We start from the raw sequence: 18,102 nt of genomic DNA, 5'->3' as shown, positions 1-18,102 counted from the left end.
TGGGATAGTATCATAGTAATCGTTAGTATTGGAGATTTGATAAAGTGTCTTACTTAAGGGGGCGATTCATCAGGGATTTGTTTATGCTGGACTTGAAGACATCCAAGTTGAAGTTAGGTGGCAAACGGAAGAGTTCCACAGGCGTGCACTTCTAAGAAAGAAGCTTTGTTCATGTAATCTACGTTTTGATTTAGGCACAAATAAACAGTGGGGAAAATTACTGACAGTGGTTTCAGCTAGACGGGTGTTTTTCGTGAAAGATTGGCGAGGGGAGACCAAAGATTGGAGCTCGGACGAGCACTTGCAATGGAAGTAACAATAAAACAAAGACAGGCTCGCAACGTCTCTTCTGTGGGAGAGAGGTTGCAGGGAAGAGAAAAGGGCATCCCCCACTAAGCCACAAAATCTATTTTGTACTCTGTCAAGGAAGGATAGGCTGTTTTTAGCAGCTCCAGCTCAGATGTGGCAGCAGTACTCCATCCTTGGACATAGTTGGCTTTTATACAGATAGAGAATTGCATCAGTAGTGAGATATCTTCTGGAGCAGTAGAAGGATCCCACCATTTTCCCAGCAACCCGGGCAACAGACTTGATGTATGTGTTCCATTTCAGATGTAACTGTCCAGGATCTGACAACTGAGTGTAACAGGTTGTTAAACACTTAAGAAAGGACACAATGCTAGTCCAGCAACAACCCACACTACCTTCACAAACGTCACACATCAGCTCAAATTTCGAAGAAAAACCACCGTCTGCATGCTGGTTTTGTGGTGAATGGCACTACGCATGTTTGTCTTTTCAGAAAACACAAGTGCCAAGAAATGAGGCCACAAAGAAAATTTTTATCATCCCCCTAAGGCCAAATCCCCTACTCAGGAAAATTACAAATCTTGCAGAAAATACATAAGTGTCAGATTAAATAAGTGTCCATTTCATTTCCAATTCGACACAGTATCAGACATTACTTTAATCTCGCACAAAACATGGACGAAAATCAGAAAACCGGACCTATTAAAAACCAACCATGTTGCCAAGAGTGCATCTGGAAATAATATCCAACTTACTGGGGAACTAAATTGCTCTGTTTCTTTCTAAGACAGAGTATTCACTGGAACTTATTGAACAGACTCTGATCTAAACCTGATCGGTTTGGACTGGATTGAAGAACTCGATCTCTTCACGGTCATATTGGAATCTGTCTTCAACACATTTTCTCTTAAGTCAGTTCAGGGCACTGAAAAGCATTTTACTCAGATGCTTAAGTCTAAGTTTAGTGATGTTTTTCGAGAGGATTTGGGATGTTGCACAAAAATGAAAGTCACTCTCAAGTTGAAAGCAGATAACAAACCAATATTTAGGCTCAAACGCCCTGTCTCTTATGCAGCTCTCAATATAGTTGAAAAGGAACTGGATCGACTTAGAGAAGCTGGAGTAATAGAACCAACAAACTACTCCAGATGGGCAGATCCTATTGTTGTGGTCTGAAAAGCAAATAGCAAAGTTCGCATCTGTGCTGATCATTCCACAGGACTAAATAATGCACCAGATACACACCAATATTTCCTGCTAATACCTGAAGACCTTTTTGTCAAGTTAAACGGTAGAACCTGTTTTGCAAAAATTGATCTTTCTGATGTATTCTTGTAAATCGAAGTTGATGAGGACTCCAAGGAGCTCCTTACGATCAACACTCACAAGGGATTATTCTGATACAACCGTTGTCTTTTCGGGGGTCAAAACTGCCCCATCTATTTCCCAGCAGACCATGGCTGCGATGCTGACAGGCATAACGGGAGCCACAAGATTTATTGATGACATCATCATTTCTGGCACTTCCCAAGATGAACTCCTACAACGTCTGATCGCTGTACTTGATAGGATCCAACAGTATGGTTTCCATGTACAAGCTGAAAAATGTCAATTCTACCGAACATCAATAAAATATCTGGGTTTCATCTTTGACAAAACATGTCGACGATCCAACCCAGAGAACATATCAGACATCAAAAAATGCCAGCTCCAACAGATGTCAAAACTATGTTCTTTCCGTGGGTTGGTAAGCCATTACAGCTCATTTTTACCAGAGTTATACTGCATCCGAACTCCTTTCAATAACCTCCTGAAAAAAAGGGATTACATCGAACTGGTCACTAGAATGCAAAGCTGCTTTTGCCAAAATCAAAGTTTTACTCTCTTCAGATCTTCTCCTGGCCCATTTTAATCCATCTTTGGACATTATTGTGGTTTCTGACGCTTCTGACTATAGCGTTGGAGCCATGATCTCTCGCATTTTTCTTGATGGCAGTCAGAAAGCTATCACTCATGCATCTAGATCGTTGATGTTGTGTAGTGGGGGGGGGCATATTCATATAGCGGGTACATGTAATACAGAGGTAACGATGAGGGAGACATGACATTTATAACAGAGTGAGAGATAAGAGATGGGAATTCATTATTGAAGGAAAGTTTTATACTGTTCTTTTACATCAGAGGGGAGAATCATTACTTATGATGGAAGAGGGGGACACATTACTTGGAAGGGGTTTATACAAACTTCATATTAAGATAATTAACACATTACCTTCAATTTGTGAATGACGACACAAAGACAAACAGTTACAAATATCGATGGTGATTCTTTATTTCATTTGACCGGTCGAAATGATGATGTCAGGAATTCAAATTCAGAATCTACATAGTTTACTGTTCATTCCTTCGCTTCCAAAGGACCCTGACTCCAACTCTCTCTGACTAGTAGACTCAACTGTTCTGCCTCGATTGTCGACTGCCTTGATCTGACTAATTCAAGCTCCTATATTGAGAATTCCCTTTTTGCTATGACGTCAAATGTGTGGTTCCAAAACGTGACCAATCCACGTGGCTAAGCACCATTTCCAAAACACACTTCTGCAAACAAAGAATTCTCAACTAACCTATTTTTTACAATATATCTTTAATTTGTATTGTTCATTCTTTTTAGCTAACCTTTTTAATTCAGTTTTCACAAAAGAATGAACAATTCTTTTTACGATACAAACAATATCTAACAATACAAACAATATCAAACAATACAAACAAACAATACAAACAATATCTAACAATACAAACAATATCTAATAATACAAACAATATCTAACAATACAAACAATATCTAACAATACAAACAATATCTAACAATACAAACAATATCTAATCATACAAACAATATCTAACAATACAAACAATATCTAACAATACAAACAATATCTAATAATACAAACAATAAAACTATTTTATATGGAATTTAACAATAGCGAAAGTCTAACATTCCAATTTCTAAATCTATTTCTGAACCTGGCTTACAAGGTTCGAGTCTTGGCTTATCCAATATTCTTATCTACAGGAAAAAGGGACAGCCCTTTTTTCTGTAACAACTGATACCTGCAAAAAGGAATTACAGTCAAATCGAGAAAGAAGCTTTGGCAATAATATATGCTGTAAAGAAATTCCATAAAATAATCTACAGACATTACTTTACTGTGGTTACGGATCATAAACTTTTGGTGAGCATTTTTGGATTCAAGAAGGGTATCCTAGAGTATACTGCCAATCGACTACAATGCTAGGTTACCACATTATTGGACTACAATTTCTCAACTAATTCTATTGGACATGCAGATGCCCTGTCAAGACTTATTAGCACATCAGAGGCTACCTGAAGACTCTGTTGTTGCAGCAATATCCCTGGAGCCAGAAATCTCTTCAACGCTCACAGCTACGATAAAGGAACCACCGGTTACTTCTGGCATGATTAAAGAAGCCACAGCTTCTAACACTCTACTACAAGAAGTCAACCACTACCACCATACCAACTGGCCAGCAGTACCCTCAAACAAACAGTTACTACCATTCTTTCAATGGAAATCTTCCTTATCAGAGGTTGATGGTATACTTCTCCTTGACAACCGGGTCATCATTGTAAAATAGAATTCTAAAACAATTCCATTTCAGACACCAAGGCATCAGTCGCATGAAGGCGTTAGCACATGGTTACGTTTATTGGCCAAAAATGGATAAGCAGCTGGAAGATCTTGCACGCACTTGTTCTAAATATCAGCTAAATCCCCTCGAAAATCTACACTTTCTTCATGGCCTATTCCAGATTCCCCCTAGTCATGCCTCCACATAGATTTTGCAGGGCCTACAAATGGACAATTCTTTCTCATTGTTGTAGATGCCTACAGAAAATGACCCAAGATATTCCAAATGAACCACATTACTTCTGAGAAAACAATTTCCAAACTTCAGAAGATTTTCAGCAGATTTGGCATTCCCGAGACCTTGGTCTCGGGCAATGCCACTGCTTTTAGCTCAGTCAAGTTTTCTACTTTCTGTCAACAAAATGGTATCAACCACATTTGCACACCACCATTTCATCCGCAGTCGAATGGCCAAGTTGAATGCCTTGTGGACACCTCTAAAAGAGCTCTTTTAAAACTCAGGGAAGAAGGGACATCAGAAATACTTGAAACCTTCTTGACAAGCTATAGGGCAACACCAAACCCTAACACACAAAACGGTAGCTCACCAGCTGAATGCTTGATGAATCAGAAAATCCGCTTGCATATTGATGTCCTACGTCCAAAACCACATCATTTCATCAAGAAAAACACAAAAATGGAACGGCAGTACAACCACCACCAGGGTTCAATTCAAAGAACATTCTTACCAGGTCAGCAAGTCCTAACAAAAGACTACCAGAACAGCAAAGAGTTATGGACCCAAGGCTACATTGTACGATGGACCAGAAATGTACCAGGTAAATGTTCAAAATTCAGTTTGGGTCCGACGCTCCAAGCAACTGCGACCATCACATCTCCCAGACAGAATACCAGATCACTCTATTCCACTAAACATCTTGTTGGACATCTTCAATTTGCCACAACAAACACCAGATGTGTTCTTGATGTGGAGATGAAGATTAGATATAGGTCAGAGGACTGAAGCTGACATCCGAAAGTCAGCTCGCACCTGTTGTCCAACACAACATTTGCAGGTGAATCCCAACTGAAGTCATACTAGCGACAAAATTTAAAGGGGAGATGTTAGAACAATACAAAAGTATAATGCAAGGGGAGTAATTTTTTACTTCTTTTGGCAAAGTTGCCTTCCTTTGCCCGAGCTTTAGACTTTAAATTCTTGCGACTTCTTGCGAGATCAACGACCAGAAGTACAGAGTGGAGGGAAAATAGATTGAGTTTCAAAATGGAGAAATAGCATCATTCCCGTCATTCCTGTTATCACACTTGGACTTCTAACCTTTCATTTATGATGTTTGAATTGTCATTACGTGTGTGTGTCTTCATAATGAACGTACATCGACATGTAACAGCAAGTGATTTTCTTATTTGTTCATAATTATTCCATTCAATTCATCATATGTTGCAAACATACCCACGTGAAGGCTGGACACCCTGCAGTAAGATATTTCATGTTATATTGATCCTAATGCATTCCACTACATAACAATCATTTTCGTTAGTAGCATGTAAAATAGAGAAATGGGTTAGTAGGAGAGTTCAGTGTTCGTGTGCGCTTGTATTTATAGTAGTTGTGAAAAGAGTTTTTAATGTGTAGACAAAGATTAGATATAGGTCAGGCCTGTTGGAGAAAAAAAGAAAGGTGTTAAGTCGTAGGAGTGTTATTGTCACAACGTTTCGCTATAGGGCAACACCAAACCCTAACACACAAAACGGTAGCTCACCAGCTGAATGCTTGATGAATCAGAAAATCCGCTTGCATATTGATGTCCTACGTCCAAAACCACATCATTTCATCAAGAAAAACACAAAAATGGAACGGCAGTACAACCACCACCAGGGTTCAATTCAAAGAACATTCTTACCAGGTCAGCAAGTCCTAACAAAAGACTACCAGAACAGCAAAGAGTCATGGACCCAAGGCTACATTGTACGATGGACCAGAAATGTACCAGGTAAATGTTCAAAATTCAGTTTGGGTCCGACACTCCAAGCAACTGCGACCATCACATCTCCCAGACAGAATACCAGATCACTCTTACCATGACTTGATGACACCTTCATACTCTGGCCCCATCAGGAAGACATCCAGGCTCTCCTAGATCATGTGAACTCAATAAGACCATCGATACAGTTCACAATGGAGAAAGAAAAAGATAACCAACTGGCCTTCCTTGATATACTCATATCACGCACAGAGCATGGGTTTAAGACATCCGTATATCGCAAGCCTACCTTCACCGGACAATAACTAAACTTCAACTCCCATCACCCATACAGTATCAAACATGGAATCGCACGCTGCTTACAACATCGAGCAGAGACAATAAGTAGCGACACCATTACATACCACCAAGAAATGGTCAGGTTGAAGAATACCCTCCGTCGTAACAACTACCCCGATAGCATACTATCCACCAGACGTGTTAATAGTATAAGAGAGGAGAATGAAACCCAAAAACCTCCAACGGTCTGCCTACCATACATACGAGGCATCTCCGAAAAGATTCAGAGAATATGTGCCCCCTACAACATCAGGACGGTATTCAAAAGCGAGTCAACACTCAGACGACACCTGGTACGAGTGAAGCCCCGCATGGAGGAGAACATGACCAAAAACTGCATATACTCCATCCCATGCAGTTGCAGAAAGGTTTACAAGGGTGAAACATGCCGCCCCCTTAAAGTAAGGGTGGAAGAACACCGAAAAGCGGTAACTAAAGGGGAGACGGAAAAATCGGGTATAGCCAACCATGTCTGGATGGAGAGGGGGGATCATCGCCCCCTATGGGATGAAGTAAAAATAATAAACAGAGAGACCCACTGGAAAGTGAAAAAACTTAAAGAAACAGCTCACATGCTCGGACATAACAACCTACTGAGCAAACCAAGCATAGAGCTGAATGCAATTTGGACACCTCTGATAGAGAGAGAAAACCTTGAATAACAACATAGGTTTAACATTAACAAAAACCAACTAAGAATTGTCCTAGTGACATATGGCCGAGTGGTCCTAGACGTTGTATCAAAGTTTACAGTTACCCAAAGTTGCTGAGTTCAATCCTGAACGAAGGCAGTGAAAAAAGTAACATTGAAAAACAGAGAATCAGCAACTATGTCCCAAAGCCTAGCTGGAGTCCGAACACGGTACCCCCGTAATAATAATAAAGGGTTGGGTTCGAGACTCCTAACAAACCGTTCACCTGACGAAGGCCGGAGGGCAAAACGGCCGAAACGTTGTGACAATAACAACCAAGATGAGGAAGTCAGTCCGACAATCTCAATCAATGAAAACAACTCATCTCAAAAATACAGACAATTACTATCGTAGGAGTGTGTTTAATAGTAGAGATGGGGCAATTGGTTAGTGTCTCGTGGTAGGAAAGAGTATGTGTGTGAAGCACACGTGGAAACAAGTTTTGACGATAGCCATGTTGGCTTGTATTCACGTTGGCCTGGGCAAGGTCTGCTACTAGGCAGAGCAGGGAGCAAAGAGAGTAAGAGGGAGAGCATTCTTGGTTTTACCTTTTATGTACTCGGTCACGTGATTGAGAGCTGACTTGTGATCGGACAAACAAGAGAGAAAATGGATTTCAAATCTTGAGCTGTGAGAATTAACTCCTGCTACTGTGCTTGTTGCAAGTTTGTCTGCTACTTTACAATGTTTTCAAATAATAGGACTAAGAATAAAAATGAAATATCTTATGTTATTTTGTTGCAGGTGAAATCTTGCATCCTGGTAATTCTCAAATTTTGAATATTAGTGTTAATATTCAATGTGCTGCAAATTTCACAATAGTCTGTTCTATTGGATACATTGAGAGCCAAAGTTTATAGACCGATTAAAAAAAAAGCAGAATTAAGAAACCTTCCTAAAATTGAAGAACTAGAAAAACAGCATTTCATTGTACAGTGAGCTACAAAACCTCTGATTCCTACAAATCCTAATATTTTTAATTTATGCTTGCTACAAAACCGTGAGGTGGTTGATGATAGTTCACAGCTTGTCTTCTTCCCTTCAAAGTCATATATAAAAGTAAAAATACTTACAATACTGGAATTTTTACTGAGACATAGTTTAATGTGCTTGAAAACATAATTGCAATCTGTACAATTTTTTTTTAATTTGACATCCTACAAATCATATTTCAATACTTTCTATGAATTATATCATCGTGGCCATCTTGGGATTTCCTGATTGCATCTTGGATTTTTCACAGTATAATGATGACAAATCAGAATCCATCAGAATAATATTTCACCAGATGATGAAACTTCATCTACCATTTTTTTTAGCTGTTTTTATGATGTTTCTACTTAAAGTCGTTAAAATGAAACTGAAATATACTAATTATTATTCTAATCATTCCATAAGTTACAGCCATTTAAGGTGTGATAATGTGTTTGAAATTTCATTATATCTTAAAAAGATCTGAGAATACAGCTTTTTAAAGATGAGTTAGTCTGTAAATTGTGCAAATTTCCTACCATTTTTCAGTCACAGCTTATATGTATTTGAATAGGACTGACTTAAGACAAAATGTCCAGTGAACCATGCATTTTCCAATACTTTGAATGATTATAGCTCCAGTTCTAATGGGTCGATTTAAAAAAAAAAAAACAACTAAAGACTATATTTTTTTTTGCTTTTATTCTCTTTTTGTTGGAGTTGTCAATATGAAATGCTTTTTTTGGATAGTCATATTTTAATGCTGTGAAAATTAAAAGAGTTTTGTCTCTTGGACTATGTGAGGAGTTGCCTCTCCTTCTCTGATTTGTGATGACGTGTGGTTTGGACATTGGATAACTTGGAGTTATCTACCCTTTGATTGCTTGTCTATAAATGAGTGTATGACACATGTTTATTTCTTTACAAAGTCATGTAAATAAAAAGACATGTCATTTTACGTCTGTGTGCAAGGCTAAAAAAATGTTAAGTGTTAATTTGATTTTTGTTTTTCATTGATATAACTTTCTGTATGAAGTCACTTAAGGAGGAAAGGTACGTTTTCTTTATTTCCTTCATAATTAACAAAAATTTTCTATAAAAAAAAACAAAAGAAATAAAAGAATTTAAACACATCTGAACATTGTTTTTGACCATTTGGAATTTTCGGTTGTGATAAAAAAAAGAAGTTTGTTGATTATAACAAAATAATAATTATGGATGCAATGTTTAATGTTTTCGTGCCACTATTTCATGAAACGAACTACTTGACATGCAGAATTCAAGTAAAAATGGCTTTAATCAAAGACAAGCTTGGGTGCCGGGCATTGCCTGGGTGTTGAGCAAAACAAAAAAAGTGGTAGCAAGCAGGCAAGCTCGAATCTGTACCGCGAAGGAGGAAAAGAACCTGAAAAAAAAAAAGTGACATCTTTGCTGTTGCGTCTATCGCCAAAACGGAAATGGAGAGGGCTAGTCAATCGAAAAGAGGGGATGACTTTCGAAAATATCATCGAAAAAAGTAACCCCTCCCTATAGAAAATTTTTTTATATTTGTCATTCGAAGGGTGGAGCTTCAAAACGATACTGATCTCGTAAAAATCCGTTGCCTCTGTCGAAAGTTTTAGGCAGACATACATACATACATTTCAACAAAGAGGTGAGATTTATATTATAGACTAGCAGGAGACTACTCGGCATTGCCCGAGTGTTTGTTTGAGAGGGGGGTAGAACAGAACAAAAAGGAAACTTAACCCTGTTTAAATATAAAAAAAGATAAAAAAAACAGCTATTATAAAAATGGAAAAAAATAAATAAGGGGGGGGGGACTCGGTGGCAGGTAGGCTCGAACCTGGAGGCCAATAGACTGAGCCGCTACGGCGGCAGTAGCAATGTAAGTGCGATTAAAAAGTGAATGTCAAACATCACGCTATTCTGCAGTTTTTAATGAGGTCAAATCATTTTACTGTAGGATAGTTGTTTTGAGTTTGTTTACCCAATGACAGCATCTGATATGACAGTGATTGACATCCGGTTCGAATCCAGTTTCGCTGTTTTTATACTGAAAAGTGAAAGCAACATGTGGCGATCCAAAAATCTGGAATATTTAACATTTCAAAGTCAGGCAAATTAAATAGACAGGCGACCACCATTCTTAACTCATAGATATTATCATTTATTTAGCATATAAAAAGTTTTAATAATAAGCGACCTCCCCAAGCAGCCCCCAGAAAAAAGCCGTTTGCGTTCATACAGAAAAAGTGTACATACATACACACACACACACACACACACACATTTTGCCTTTTATATATATAGATGGTATCTGGAGAATTGTTGATGGAACAGAATCTGCTCCTCAAAAAGGCACTGATGTCCAAGCACACAGAATGTATATGTTAAGGAGAAACCGTGCGTTAGCCACAATTGTTCTCTCAGTGAAAACATCAATTATATTTAACCCTTTTCAGGTTATTTAATGCCAAATCCAGTGATTTTGAAGAAAAGTTTTTTAATAGAATTTTTTTTTTCAAGTCAGTTTCTATTTAACCCATAGTTAGGACCCTAACAGGTACTACCACTCCTGGTCAGAGTGGACCTGGGAGCAATGGAAATTAAAGGGTGGTTCCACACTCCCCAAAGCCCGCAAGCTGGGGCCTTACCTTCAGATATAGTTTAAGGTCATATCCAGGATCTATTTAATTGGAGATCCGATTGATTTCATGATCACTTGGAAGAAATTGGCTGATAAATTTCACAAGAAAACGTGGACTAACAAATTAGCGTTAAGGAGAAAATTATATTCCCTTTAATCAAAGAAGGTGACTCTGTTAAAGAACACATCAAAATGATGGTTGATATATTTGATGAGTTGGCAGCTATTGGTGACTTAATAAATGAAGTGGACAGAGTTGTGCATCTCCTAGCTACACTTCCAGATTCCTACAATATGTTAGTGACAGCATTCAAAGCAAATCAAGAGGTTCCTAAGTGAATCTTAGTAACTGAGTGACTATTATGTGAAGAATGCAAAATTAAAGAAAGGGAAGATAATGCAGAATTGAAAACCATGACATCAAAACACCACATCAGCAGAAACAAACCCAAGTATTATCATTGCGGAAAAACCAGACACATTAAATGTGATTGTCCACTGCTTGGTGAAGATACTAAAGAGAATTTCAAGTGGAATTATTTAAAAAAAGAAAGCGTACTTCACTAATAAAATGCAGGATAATTCAAACATAGTCAGACTTTTCTCACATAATGCATTGTCTAAGAATAAAATTACAGACTGGATTGTGGACTCTATGCTATGTGTCACATGTGTTACCATATGAAGAAATTACAAAAGATGCAAGTTGTATGAGACTCGATATGTTCCCAAATTATGTTACAAGTTATTAAGTGTGTCAAGAACTACTAAATCTGGGAAGACCTGCATATTTACAGAGACAGGTTGTAAAATTTTGGACAAAAGCAGCTGGAGCCAACATGGACTAATTAAACTGCAATAAAATAAAGGAAGCAGACCATGCAGCAATTACTTGCTCACACAATAACACAAAAGAGATTATCAACTTTTGTGGAGCATGTTTGGATGGAAAACATCATTGTTCCTCATTTCTAACACCTGGTGGAAATTGAAATACTCAACGTTTCGGAATTGTGCATAACAGTGCTTGTGAAAGTAATTTTCAAAATGAGAAAATCAAAATGAAAATTACAAGGTTTTACTGAATTATCACCTCACACCAAAATTAAGTCAATACCTATGACTGGTCGAGAACATCACCAGTATATTGAAAGGAAAGCCAAAAGAGAACATGTAGACAAAAAACAAATTGATCATCAAAAATCTCCCTCAGACGAATGAAGGAAGGAAAAAAACTTCCACAAAATTTCAAGGAAGGTTCATCAGAAAAACGTCAAGAAATAAATTGTCAACTCATTGGTCAAATTGGCAGTGATCGCTTGACCAGGGTGAAAGAGATGATGCCTCACCCCCCAATCCAAAAGGAATGGAGAACTAAAGTGAACCAAGGTTGAAGAAAAGACAAAGGCCAACAAACTGTTGTGTAGAGGCCGGTGTCATAGGATTAGTGCAACATCATGCAACCACATATTTTTCTTTAACCTTGTTAACGACTCAAAAAACTTGAATGTATCGTGACCTTCTCATTGTGAAAACTGATAATTCACTGGTGCCAGAAGTGACATTAAAGTTAAGTACTCTGATAATCCATGTTCTAACAAAAGGAATTTGCAGAAGTTTGAAAAATTGGTGTGCAAATTATGATCATATTTGAAAAATTGTTGTGCAGATTATAATCACATTTGAAATAATCGTGTGCAGATTATGATCATATTTGAAAACAATTGGTGTGCAGATTATGATCATATTTGAAATAATGGTGTGCAGAGTATGATCATATTTGAAATAATGGTGTGCATATTATGATCATACATGAAATAATGGTGTGCAGATTATGATCATATTTAAAAAATTGGTGTGCAGATTATGATCATATTTGAAATAATCGTTTACAGATTATGATCATATTTGAAATAATCGTTTACAGATTATGATCATATTTGAAATAATGGTGTGCAGAGTATGATCATATTTGAAATAATGGTGTGCAGATTATGATCATATTTGAAAAAAATTGGTGTGCAGATTATGATCATATTTGAAAAAAATTGGTGTGCAGATTATGATCATATTTGAAATAATGGTGTGCAGATTATGATCATATTTGTAATAATGGTGTGCAAATTATGATCGTAATTGAAATAATGGTGTGCAGATTATGATTATATTTGAAAAAATTGGTGTGCAGATTATGATCACATTTGAAATAATGGTGTGCAGATTATGATCATATTTGAAAAATTGGTGTGCAAATTATGATCGTAATTGAAAAAATTGTGTGAAAATTTTTATCGTATTTGACTGGCTTCCACTGGCTTCGTTTCCATGAACACCTCTTCAGCAACTTTCATTACATTTTCTGCCATTTTTGCTCTCTCTACTATCGCTACTGTCCCAGGTCCAAGTCAATCATAGTTAAATATGGTTCATGTTGGTAATGCATTATATCAATGACCAATCGCCACCAATTTTGTTGCATGCAATGCCCCTTTTGCATTCCTGAATAGTGCAGCATCAATGGATTGACACATTGCTCCACCACCTCCTAATCATCATCTATTTTGATGTTAGGATTCACTTTCTTTGCTAGATATAATGTTCTTTCCTTTCCAAAATGATGCATATTATTACAGGTTCCTCCGATCTTCTACAGCACACCAAAGGCACATCTTTCTTTTCCCATAGACAGGCCTTCTTCACTCTAGTCAGTCCATCTTTGTTGTTCTGTGATGGAACCAACGTGATAGTTACCTTTAGAACAAATTCTCTGATCAGGTAGTCCTAGTGCTCCAAGTTAATGCTTGATAAGCATTTCAGCTTCCTTTTTCATCCTGATCTGCTTAGCTCATGACACTTCTGATTTAATCCATCATGCTACTGTTGCCAAATGGTCGCACATCCACTGTCTGTAGCCTCCATTTTAAAGCCAAATTGATGCCCTTCATCGTGGCATTGAACTCTGCAACATTGGTGTGGGAATTATCTTTTTTTCGTAGCCAAGCAGCATCTTCAGCAGTTACTATTCTATTTCTAACAAATCCCCTAATGTCAGGCTGCTAGCATCTCTCCATATTATCCTTTCCGAGCTCCATTTTAGAAGCCATTCTCCCTTTACAAGGTCTACCCTTTTCACTTCCGCAATGACTCTTGTATCATGCACAACATCTCTTGGTCAATTGCATCCTCTCACCGGTCTGCACAAGTCTTTTAATAAAATTGCATACACCACAATCATCCAATGAAGCTCCTGCCAACCAAGAAAAGTTCTCACTCACTTAGGCTATCCTTGACTTCAAGGATCTCATTTACTCGTTCAAACATTAACTTTGCCATTACGTCTTTGAAATTTTGAGATGAGGATTGGCTCTTCGTATTATTTGGATTCTTCAGACTATTGTTCTCATCTCAATAATTAATGGTCTTTATTCCACTGTAATTTCAATTCCAGAGCTATTTAATTTTCTGACGACTCTGATGGTTTAGGCATCATCCCATATTTCTTGGCATGATCTCTCACCCTTTTCCACCAGTACATCATCAAGATAAGAGCACAGGGCTCTTTTCACTGCATTATCTTTGGTCAACATTGTCTGAAACACTGCTGTCATAATTTTGGGTGAAAAATTTAGTCCAAATCCCAACCTGGTCAAACAATAAATCTGACCTTTATATTTGACCAATTGGTACTGCCACAGCTTCATCTCCACATCAATTTCAAGGTAGGCCAACTTTAAGTCCAAGATTTTGGTTGCTTGTTCCATTCACCTTTACCCTTTCATGACTTCCTCACATACATCAATTTCATCTTTGGTGTGGCACACAACATACTTGTTCAACTCCCGGAAGTCCAACACTAGTCTGACTTTCTTGACTTTGACTTTGACATATAGATGTTTGAGGTCCAGGTTTTGGACCTGTTCGTTGTTCCAAGGGAAAAATTTCCTTGACAACTTTGTGGCATGCGTGGCACAGAAAACCAGGAATTTGCATTTTCATTTAGGAGGATGGACAATATAAACTCGGCAGCAATCTCCAATGGGCATCAAGTCTGCTTTTGAATGCATTTACCGTTTGTGCTTGTACAACTGCATCTGGGAGATCATTCCAGGTGTTGACAACCCTCTGTGAGAAGGTCTCTTTGTGGACATCTAGCCTACAGTGTTTTTTTACGATTTTGAGGCTGTTCCCCCTGGTTGTGCTGTTTTTGGCGATCTGAAAAGACGGCTTTCTTGTATCATAGATCCATGGATGTACTTCTTGGTAAGTTGAATCGTGAACCTTCCCTAAAAATGATATTAGAATTTCTTCTCAACCACCTCATCCACCTCTCAACTTCTTCCTCAACTTAGTGTGTTTTTGTAGCAATTAATCAAGTTTGTCAACACAGGTTGTCCTGCAGTCCATTACCATTCTACTGCCCACTTATCACTATCAAAATAGGCTCCAAAATCCTTGTCCTCAATCTGACAGGACCTGATTTTGTTGGTTGTGCAGCATTGCTGCTGGTCATTTTTTACCATTCTAGTTAGGTACTGATTGCCAAACTTCACCTGGTCCTTAGAAATTGTAGCTCCTTTGAGCTATAACATCCAGTCTTAGGATCAGGTCAATTTCTGCAATAAGTCTATCGAGCACAATCACTCTAAGTCATAGTGGTATTTGCCTTACTATAATCTTGACATTGAACTTTCCACAACACTTGATCTCTCTGCCATCCACTCTAATTAGCAATACACACGGATGATGATAAAACATTTTGGATAACTCTGTGGTGGTTAACCCGACCATTTTTTGGAATGGAGGTTTTTCACATTGCATTTTTTGCAAATCACACACATGTAATTCACTAAAATCATGTTTAAAAACCTTATTTTGCAGCCTTGTGACATCATAAGCAGTTGTGGCTGCAATGTCAAGCGTGTTTGCCAGTAACTTTTTTTTTTCCTTCTTTTCCTCTTTTGTGTTTCAGATTTGAACCCAGCTGCCGCAGCCCTTTTTTTTTTTTTTTTGGTCGCATTGCCACTTGCTGCTATTTTGATTGAAAGATAAATTGTTTTAATTAATTTATTTTTTAGAAGGGGTTTCAGCACACAGGCAACTTATAGTGCTCAATATCTGGAGAATAACTACTTCTTTTCATATCCTTTCTGCCAAAATATCTGGTGAGATGTCTTTTTTTGAGGCGATTACGTTCTCTTACTTTTGAAATTGTTGTGGAAGTATCAATGAAAGTGCTCGATATCCTTAGTATAGCAGCTGTGTACAAACCGAAGTTCATGTCCACCCAGGCAAGGCTGGGAATCCATGCTAGTCAGAATATTTAATTAAAGCAATCCCAACCCGTCCAGCGTTATCAACTCTGTTCAACTTGTAATTTCTTAGATATTTCTGGTCAAATTTATAAAATATTGATATGGTTGAAAAGACAAGAAAATTAGCTTTATAAATGGACTAACCTGGGTGCCCGACGTTGCCCGGATGTTTGGAGGCGTGTGTTGAGCAAAAAAAAAAAAAAAAGTTATAGTAGGCAGGCAGGCTCAAACCTTTGACACGAAGGCGGAAAAGAAAGTGGAGGTATGTGTAAGGATGTTGGTTAAGCAAAAAAAAAAAACTAAAAAATGGAAAAGAAAATTAGGAGTAGTAAGCAGGCTCAAACCCATACCACGAAGGAGGAAAAGAAAGCAAAAAAAAAAAAAAATATGACATGTTTGCTGGTGCACCCATTGCCAAACCAGAAGTGACGTAGGTTTAAATCAAGGCTAGACATTCAAAAAGATGTGATGATTTTCGAAAATATCGGCGAAAAAAAAAAACCCTCTCTGTAGAAAAGGGCCTAGTTGAGGAATTAATGTTTTTGGCTAATTTCTCGATATTTGTCGTCCAAAGAGTCGAGCTTGAAAATGATACCAACCTCATGAAAATCTGTCACCTCTGTCGAAAGTTTTAGGCAGGCATACAAACATACATACATACATAGATTTAAACAGACAGGTGAGATTTATATTATAGATAACTTGCATGCATTAGATTTTAACAGCGAATTAAACAGTATTTTGCTTTGAACAACTGAAATTGTGAAATATGATTTTTTTTGGTTCACGTGTATTTTTTTATTTTCATCTTTTTAACAATAGTTTTTAGTGGATTATTATTGAATGGAAACTAATCTACCCGATTATCAAAGAAAAATATATGCAAAAATCATTATATATTTCTAGTAGGTGCTCAATTTCTAATGAAGTTAAGAAATAAAAACGTCTTAAACTGAAAAGTTTAAAAAGGAAATAATAGAAAAAATAGATAGATAGAAAAAAGACATTAAATGTATTTGAAAATAAAAATCAAATTCATTCGAAATTTGTAAAAGATTTTTATATTTATAGATAGGTGGGGGGAAGAAAAAAAGATGATACATCACATTTTCTGTTGGTTACATCACTTGTTTTAAATAAACTTTATTTTTGCCCATGTCTTAATCCTTGCAAAGTTTCACAACCCCTCATTTACGTATGTTCACATATTTAAAAGTAATTTGATGTTCAAAATCTAAGGTATGACATTTTCAAAAGCCAATAATTATGAACCACTAACCAGAAATCTGTGTGTCAAACGCTCTCTTAAAAAAAAACAAAACAAACTCTCTTATTATTACCTCTAACCCTAAGTACGAGTGGCAAGCCTCTTCTTAAAACCTTTTTTAGCCCTAACACTAACGCTAAGTCCGAGTGGTAAGTTACCCATCAAACAAAATTCCTCTGAAAACTACATATAAGCGTCTAAAAAAAAAATAAAATATAAAAAAAACAGATCTTTCTTTAAAGAAAAATGTACATGATTTATCTCCCACAAAAAAAATAAATTGGTTAACTGTCCTAAAACACTAGAATGGTTTCGATATGGTGATTTATTTTACATTAACTTTATGTGAAACCAACCCTCACTCTAAATTCTAAAATTGTTTTTGTTTCTTCAGGATGTTCACACAATCTCCCTTAGATTTATCCCCCATATAAAAAAAATGTTAACTGCCCTAAAATGCTGGAATGGCTCAAAATGGGCAATTATTTAACATTAAATTTTAAAATAATTTTTGTTTATTTTTTGTTAAAGTTTTTCAAGGTGTTCACGCGTAATTGCTACAAAAGGTAGAAGCATATTTTTTGGAGAGCTGGTCAGATGGAGGGAGGGGTAACAGAAGGTATTAATCTACAATATTACCAAAGAAATATTACAACATGTTCATTTTCAAACAGTCCTAGATTTAGATTTCAGTTTTTTGTACATAAAATGCATTACAATTTTAGTTCTCCAACTTCCTTTTCTTTTAATGGATAAATGACCTTTTTAAGGAATTGCAGCATATTTATGTGCATTTACTGCAGATTATTTGGAAACCATTTATTTCTATAGATTTTCAGTACCATATTCTGATTCCTTACACAAAAATACACTTATAATGGCAAATTTCATTGCTTAATCTTCTG

The 18,102-nt window shown here is 37.0% G+C and overlaps 1 protein-coding gene across 3 annotated transcripts in view; it reads right to left on the bottom strand.

Annotated features, from left to right (window-relative positions):
* Positions 1 to 18,102, bottom strand: part of LOC145267126 (uncharacterized) — a 545,487-nt gene that overhangs the window by 498,214 nt on the left and 29,171 nt on the right. Inside the window, exon 2 of one of the 3 annotated variants that reach the window (XM_080123161.1) lies at positions 2,582 to 2,907. The exons of the other annotated variants lie outside the window; for them this stretch is intronic. The gene's annotated coding sequence lies outside the window, so the exon portion shown is untranslated. The remainder of the gene's footprint in view (positions 1 to 2,581; positions 2,908 to 18,102) is intronic. 3 annotated transcript variants of the gene reach the window in all.

This window comes from Euprymna scolopes, chromosome 42 (assembly GCF_053919585.1).
Source record: "Euprymna scolopes isolate OS-2025 chromosome 42, ASM5391958v1, whole genome shotgun sequence".
NCBI classification, from domain to species: domain Eukaryota; kingdom Metazoa; phylum Mollusca; class Cephalopoda; order Sepiida; family Sepiolidae; genus Euprymna; species Euprymna scolopes.
The sequence above is the reverse complement of the archived record's forward strand: the minus strand, read 5'-3'. Positions and strand labels throughout refer to the sequence as shown.